At 34.1% G+C, this 8,167-nt stretch overlaps 1 long non-coding RNA gene across 1 annotated transcript; it reads right to left on the bottom strand.

Annotated features, from left to right (window-relative positions):
* Positions 1-794: 794 nt before the first annotated feature.
* LOC110690482 lies at positions 795-4,015 on the bottom strand. The gene is made up of 4 exons (XR_002505105.1): positions 3,817-4,015; positions 1,809-2,003; positions 1,522-1,584; positions 795-1,028 (listed from the first exon to the last, which is right to left on the bottom strand). It is a non-coding gene; the product is annotated as an uncharacterized LOC110690482 (long non-coding RNA).
* Between the last annotated feature and the right edge of the window lie 4,152 nt (positions 4,016-8,167).

Below are 8,167 nucleotides of genomic sequence, written 5' to 3'. Positions count from 1 at the left end.
ATCTTGAGATTTTAACAAAATAAAAGGGAGTTGGAAAAATGAACACAAGTTCAATATAAATTCCAACTTAAATACTTGTGAATCCTTGAAAAATTATATCTTCCAATATGAAGATAAACAAATTTCTATCATAAGTTTCAAACTTAAGATTCCAATCAGCTTAAAAAAGATTAAATCAACAAAGTTCAACAAAAATTCATGGAATTTAGTAACTCAAAAGTTTTAATCACTTAACATAATTAAAGATAGAATCTTTAGTACTTAGAAGCCTCAAAGAATAAAGATTTCACACTTGATGCAATTATTTTGCAATTATGTGAAAAAATAAAACCAAGCTTTCAAACACAAAATACTACCAAGCACTAGTAGAAAAAATGCTATTTGTAACCGGAGAAATTGACTTTTTGTAACTGGCATTTTTGGTAGCGAATGCCACCGTTACAATTAATGAAAATTATTCGTAACCGGCTAATGTTATTTACAAATAATGTACTATTTGTAACTGACTTAACCTTACGCTAGTTACAAATAGGCTATTTTCAAATTTAGAAAACATACTATTTGTAACTGGCATTAACTTATGCCGGTTACAAATATAGTATTATTTGTAACTGGCATAGCATAACGCCAGTTACGAATAGTGTTTTTAATTTTAGAAAAATAAATAAAATGGTAGCAGTAGCAAACTCCTCTACTGCCACCACCCGTACACTACATTTATATATTTTTAATGTAAAGACCATTAATTGTTAATAAAATACAATAACTATCAATCTAGCCAATATAAGACCAACTTTAAGCGACATCTTGGAAATTATATTGAATTGATGTACTTGTAAATTACAAATATTTCTCTCATAGTTCACAATAAATAATACTCTATAACTAAAAAAAAGCTAGTTAGTTAATTGATACAATGGTCAACCTTCAAATTTTGACGATTTTGTCTCTGTCTGCTTTCACAAATTTGACTGTTCTGTATGGGATAGCAGCAGTTTACACTTAGCACTTGATATTGCAACAGAATTCTGCATGGGAAAGAAATATAAACATAAAAAAGCCAAAATTTAAAAAGGATTGTTTCAGATAGTCACCAAGTGAACGCTTCCAACATGGTCAATGCATCAAACTGAGGGGATATAAAAGAATATAAGCATCAAAGCTCACAAGAAAAATTTCAGCCACTTATTAGACAAAACTAGTCACTAATAAATTCAATACAGAAATCAAAACCAGTAATTTCACTTATTAGACAAAACTAGTCATAAATAAATTCAATACAGAAATCAAAACCCCACATATAAAATACAACAAAAACATAAGGTAGCAGATGCTTGGTGCATGATCTAGCTCAATTTTCAGTTTCTTAAGTGTCTGAACTAGCACAATCTATTACATACGCAAGCTGGAAGGTACTGAAGAAGCTCAAATTTCAATTTCTTAGGTGCCTGAACTAGCAGTTTCGCCCACTTATATAGTTGTAGAAATATCCAAGATTAGTGAGATTTTTAAATTGCATACCTGATAAGCCTGCATCATTACAAGTAATATTTGAGCCCGGACCATTGCAAAAATCAAATGAGCCTACAGTCATTTGAAGCAAATAATGAGCCATGCACTAGTACGTGTTACAAAAAAGAAAGTATACTGTAATCCAGCAACCTATAGGGATTCTACTCTAAAAGAGAGAAGCTGGACATTCATTAAATCACTTAGCTTGAGTACCAAATAGAAAATTATGGACTTCTCCAAAAATAGAAAGTATATAATATTCCAGCAACCTACTAACAATTAAAAAAAAAGTTCACCTGAGGAGAATAGTCAGCTCCGGCAGCAATCGCAGCATCTCCTTCCCACAATGCAGTTTTCCATTCTCCAAATTTCCGAGCATCAAAGCATCTATTTAAATGCTTCTCCACTGCTTGAATTTGTGGAGTTCTGTTGCCTCAGGCTGATGTGCTGCATAGAATAGATGTTTCCTAGCAAAATCTACCTGTCCTAACCTAAAACCAGCCAAGAAACAAAATAAATTAACTATAAAAAAATGCAGATTCATATTCAAATAATTAGTGTCTTCAATACCACATGGTCGAAGAAATTAAAGTAATTCCCATGTTCAAAGAAAAATCACAGTAAGAAATTAATCGAAATTGATAACAAATTCCACTACCATGATTAACAAATACTTATGATCCCTGAAGCAAGTCAATGATATAAATTATCAACTGCCACCATCCGGAAATGATTTCTACTTCTTAAAGTAACATATCCTCAAAAATATTAGTTTATAAACAATAAGAAAACATGTGCAGGGACAAGAACTTTCTAATATAGCATCATTACTTGAACTACTTATGGCAACATGATCAGCAGCTAATCATCAGGTGACAAGCAACCAAACCAAGTTTTTAAAGCATGTTAAATCACAATTGGCAATCAAACTTGTAGAATGAAGCCAGCCCGAATTAAACATGGACAATGACAACTCAACCTCAGTGAGAAAAAACCCCTTCCTTTCTTCCTATTGACATGATAATTTGTCGAATCCACATCCTTTGAGCAAACGGAATTGGATTAAACAAATCAAAATCCATTTCTTGTCGCACCTAGATGATTTCCCGGGTGAAATCATGAAAAGTGCGGGACAGATTTGCTTCTATTTCCTAGCTTCTACATAACTTTATCTCAGGAAAAGCCTTGAAAGAAGGATTTCAATGGGAAACTAACATCAACTTGGTTGAAAACAGTCTAAGATACAGAAACCGATTGTGCGAATATACCTCTAACTACAACAATATTCACCCTTCATGGATAAAACCAACATTTCAAGCAACAATGGACTCTGACATTCTCTACACACTAGCCTAATTACTCCTTCGTACCACTAAAATTGCCCCCATATACTAAAAATGGATGTCAAGATGATATAATTCATAAAGGAATCAACAACTAATAAAGCCAAGATAATTATAAAAAAAAGAGTCAACTAACACCCAAATCCTAAACATTACAAAGAATCATTCATGTTCATAGCAACAAATAAATAAGAAACCTAACTGAACCAACTTGTACAAATTGAAAAGGGGAGGTACACATGCAATGAACAATTTTCAAACAACCCTTTAAACTTGCATATACATACGAAGTATTAGAAATCCCACAAAATTAAATCCACAAAAAGCAGCAAATATTAATAAAAAAAAAACTACTAAATTGAAACATAATAACCCAAAATCCAAAGAAAATGGAAACAGCAAATTGCCACATTTTAAGCATATATTAAAAAAAAAAAAAAACAACTCAAAACAAATCAGAAACTACCAAACCGAGGTACCCAGAAGCTAAAATTTGAATTTTTTTTCTAAAAAGGACACGGGAAAAAAAAGATGAAGGGATTATGAAAGTTACCCAAATCCAGTTATCTAGAAGTTGAAATTGAAGGTTCGAAGCTCAAAAAATGTGAACTTTACAAGCTGATTTCAGCAAAAATGGTAGAAAAGAAGCAGAATATGGATGAATTTGTGAAAAAATAGAGAGATGTTAGGCTTCACTCGGGAAATGAACGAATCTTCTAAGAGCAAAAGAGTAAACAATTTAGCCAAAACTGCTGTAATCAATCACCAATGGTTGGTAAATCATCAAGACATAATTAAGCATATGGAAACTAAGCAAGCCCAAGGTAACATAGAGCGGATGGAAAGAAAAATTAAAAGAGATATAATTCACAACTAATTGGGGTTTTTAATTTAATTAAAGAGATAATTCAGTTCATTACATCAACCCTAATTCATGAACCCTAATTCAAAATTTACATACCTCTTTTTAACCTCCATATAGCCCTCTTTTGCTGAATTTTAGATCATTCTTCATGAACAAGAAGCAATTTTTAATTGAAAATTTCTAAAACCGTTTATTTATATCAAGAAAAAAGGAGATTGGAGTTAATGGAAGACAAATGAGTATATAGGAATACTCATGAATTCGAAAACGCAAGTGGAAAAATGAAAAAAAAGCTACTCTATACTTAGGTTTGTTAGTAAATAAATAAATAACTTGCGTTTGTAAGCCAGTTACTAAATATTTGGTCAAATTTTATTTGACTCAATATTTGTAACCAACATTTATTAGGTCGGTTACTAATAGAATTTCCAACCTTGACAAATTTCAAATTAGTAACCTTCGTCTACAAGGCCAGTTACTAATGTCATATTATTTGTAACTTACATTATCTTAGCCAGCTACTAGTGGTGTTTTAGTAACTAGCATTTTTAATGCCAGTTACTAATAGGGCGTTACAAATAGCATTTTTTCTACTAGTGAAGTAATCATGCCTAAAGAGGTTTAAAATTGCATATAAAATAAGGATTGAACCAATTACATAACCACCATAAATATGCAATTAATTCAAGGTCAGAAAGACTTAAAATTGTTCGTAAAAATGAAAAATCCCTCGAAAAGTGCATTTCTGGTCGTTTTTTTTGGCTAAAAACAGAGTGCTTCAAGGGTAAAACCATATCCAAAACGCCTTTTCCACCAAAAATTCACTATTTTTGGGTCGAAATTTGGGTTCAAGAGCTGAAGTCAGCTCTAATACGGGATTAAAATTAATAAACCGAGCTACTAATCTAATTAGAAACTTCAAACAAGAAAAATTAAGCCATAAAACACCTTGAAAAATAATATGATTTAAAAAATAAACGAGCGAGGCTCCGATACCGCTATTCGGGTTTGGTGAGTCCGACTCACCGTAAAAACAAACCCAAAAACAAGACCGCTAGCACTGTCAAAACGGTTTGACAGTTCGGTTTCGGTTCGGTTTGAAATCGGTTCGGTATTTAATCGGGTCGGTTTGGAATCGGTTTAATTGTCTCACGGGTCGGTTTTGGTTCGGTTTAAATAGTTATCGGTTTGATTCGGTTTCGCTTTATTCTTCAGCGGTTTTAATTCGGTTCGGGTTATAAACTGTCCGGGTAGTAAACGGTTCGGTGCAGACGGGTTGCGGTTTGTTAACGGTACGGTGTAAACCGTTTTTATCCCGGTTCAAACAGTTTCGGGTTGGAAACGGTTTCGGGTTAGAAACAGTTCGGTTCTTTTTTGGTTCAGTTTATAACTGGTTCGGTTCTTTTTCGGTTCAGTTTTAACTGGTTCGGTTCTTTTTCGGTTCAGTTTATAACTAGTTCGGTTCTTCAATTGTTTAACCACTTTAACGTTATTCATATCGGTTCCATTTCAAGTTTACTAAATTATAGTTGAATCTGAATTAAAACATAGCCTAATAGTATATTCATGTCACTAGCACACTCCCATCTTTATTTCATTATTACTCACAAAATCAATGTAATCATATGCTTAATAGTCTCTGTGAATTAATTTTATTTATTACGCCTTCAGCCAAGCCTTGGTACTTAATATTACAAGCTTTTTGTTCATTTGGTTTCATCACCTCAAATGTATACATGACTAGAGGCAGTGGTGCTGCTAATAGTTTGAGGCAGGGCCTGAGCCTGCTTGTTTTGCTCTTGTTTGTGAACACTGATTAACCTTAAGACCTTAATGAATGATTTGCCTTGCTATTTTAAAAAAAAAATTCTAAGATTTCTAATATTTAATCCATTTAATTATATCCCCATCAAAAAAAAATCCATTTAATTATATAAAAAAGTTTGTAAACGGTTCGATTTAGAAGCGGTTTGGTTCATAAACGGTTCGGTTTATAACCAGTTCGGTTTACAATCAGTTCGGTTTTTAAATGGTTCGGTGCAAACGGGTAGCAGTTTGCCAACGGTTCGGTGTAAGCGGTTTTTTTGCCAGTTTAAACGGTTTCGGGTTGGAACCGGTTTCGGATTAGATACAGTTCGGTTCTTTTTTGGTTCGGTTTTCTTTCAATTCGGTTTATATTCGGTTCGCTTTGTTAACGGGTTCGGTTCTTATACGGTTTAACATTATTTGGGTCGATTCGGTTTCGGGTTTACTAAAATACGGTTCGGGTCGGTTTTCAGTTTTAAAAAAATCGGTTTTTAATCGGTTCGGTCGGTTCTCATTTGGGTCGGTCAGTTTCGGGCAATTAAACGGTTTCGGTTTGAAATTTGTCAGCACTAAAGACCGCACTCGCAATAAATAAAACCATAAACATAATTAACTTAATAACAAGATTAAGATAATAATTATACCTTTTGACGACTGCTTCGCCCGACCTCAAGGGGCTCTTACTTCGAAAGATAGACTCGAAATTACGACGACCTCCAACAGAAGTCCACCCATAACTCGAACACCGACAAGGGTCCAATGCCTTGGAGTTAGCAAGGCCCGACCTAAACCCGAGTAATGAATGAGTTCAAAGGTTTTCACAATGGTAATGCCTTTTTCAACTCTTACTCAGGTGCTTCTCCCAATACCCCAAATTGGGTATTTATAGGGAAATGCAAGATTGTGAAAAGCTCTCCCATCAATGTGGGAGAATTTGATTTTTCCCATTTTATTCTAAAGCTAAAATAAAATAAATAATCAAACTAGTAAAAAATCAACAAGTGGCAAGCTCATAAGGAGGAATAGGTGAGGACTATTTGGAAGAGGGGGGGACAAAACTTTCCCCCCACTCTCACTCCCATAACCGACCACCTCAACCCCCCCCCCCCATTTAATTTCCGCCACGTGGCAGCTCACTTGGGCACCAAGGCACCCTTGTGGGCTGCCATGGTGCTGTTGTGATGCCTTGGCCCAGCACACCACGCACCCAAATGTGCGGGCAGCTGGTGCCTCGGCCTAGCAAGCAACGCACCAAGTGTGCGGGCTGCTAGCTGCCGTATGCTAGCACAACCACGCACACTAGTGCGGGCTGCTAGCTGCAGTATGCTAGCCAAGCCCCGCACTTGGTGCGGGATGCTAGCTTTTGTCGCACCCCTAGAACTTGGTTTTCCGATGCTATGAGTATTTTGGTCATTGTTGATTAATTATTATTTTCACGTCTCATCTTTTTACTATTTTTTACTCGACTTTCACGGTTTCGACGCTCCAAGCTCGAATTTCTGACGTCTAAATATTAATTACTCGGTCGACTCATTAATTAATTCCTATTAATTCGTCGCTTCGGCTCGTTAGTTGTTTCGGTGTGACCCGAAGGGTTTAGTCAATATTAAGCTGTAATATTAATTATATGTTAATATTACTGATCGGAAGCGACCTCCACCCAGGCATTCCGATCACTTGACCTCATTGAAAAATAACTTTCTAATAATTCTGAACCCCCTATCGAAATAATACACTTGTTCGAAGGACACCATTCCTTTCACACTGTACATGTGTCACCTTCTTATAAAAAATTTTCCCTCCTAAACTATTTATAACATCATTCTCTCTGTTTTTTTTCTTTTCTTTTCAAAATAAAGTTAATATTTGAAAATTATTGATTAATTATACATATTTCTAAAAGCTTTTATGACTAAAATGGCTAATTACATAATTTATTAGTGATAATAGAGCTTGAATTATTTTTCCCTCTTTATTAATTCTTTAAATTTTCTATAATGAATAAAAAAACAAATGCTAACATTTTAAAAATTTTATTATAACTATGAAGTTAATTAGAATAATTTTTAGTTTAATAATTTAACTAAAGGGATCGATCGCGATTTACTATGTTTTGCTCAAAATATTTAAATTACACATATACAAGTAATTTTGTAATTATATCAACTGTGTATCTCACGGAATTAACCTAATGCTTATTAGAATTGTGCCATTGTTTTATTCTCGTCCTGTGTTGGTTACTTGGTGGCACCGATTTGAAGTAACTGTAACATGATTTGTGCATCTTCTTTAGTGTTTTGCTATCAAAACCTATTTTTTTTGTAGGATCTTGAATTTTTGCAATTCCACCCAACTGCTGGAATTTATGGTGCTGGATGCCTAATCACTAAAAGTTGATTCTTCTCATACTGATTTTTTGTTACTCTTTTGGATTTTATGCCTAATCATTCCAAATGAATGTTCAATATCATTATATAGTGGAAAAGACTATTTTCCCCCCTTGAAAAACATATGTTGCTAAACATGTGCTTTTGTGGCTACTTATTTTGGCAATTTTTGCGTAAGAATAAACTTTCTTCCCATATAGCATCTAGACAATATAAAAGCAATGGTTTAATGACTTGTTTATTGCGATCAGGGT

The sequence above is a fragment of the Chenopodium quinoa genome, unplaced genomic scaffold, assembly GCF_001683475.1.
Source record: "Chenopodium quinoa cultivar QQ74 unplaced genomic scaffold, ASM168347v1, whole genome shotgun sequence".
Taxonomy (NCBI): Eukaryota; Viridiplantae; Streptophyta; class Magnoliopsida; order Caryophyllales; family Amaranthaceae; genus Chenopodium; species Chenopodium quinoa.
Note: the sequence above shows the minus strand (reverse complement) of the source record. Positions and strands in the feature narration are given on the sequence as shown.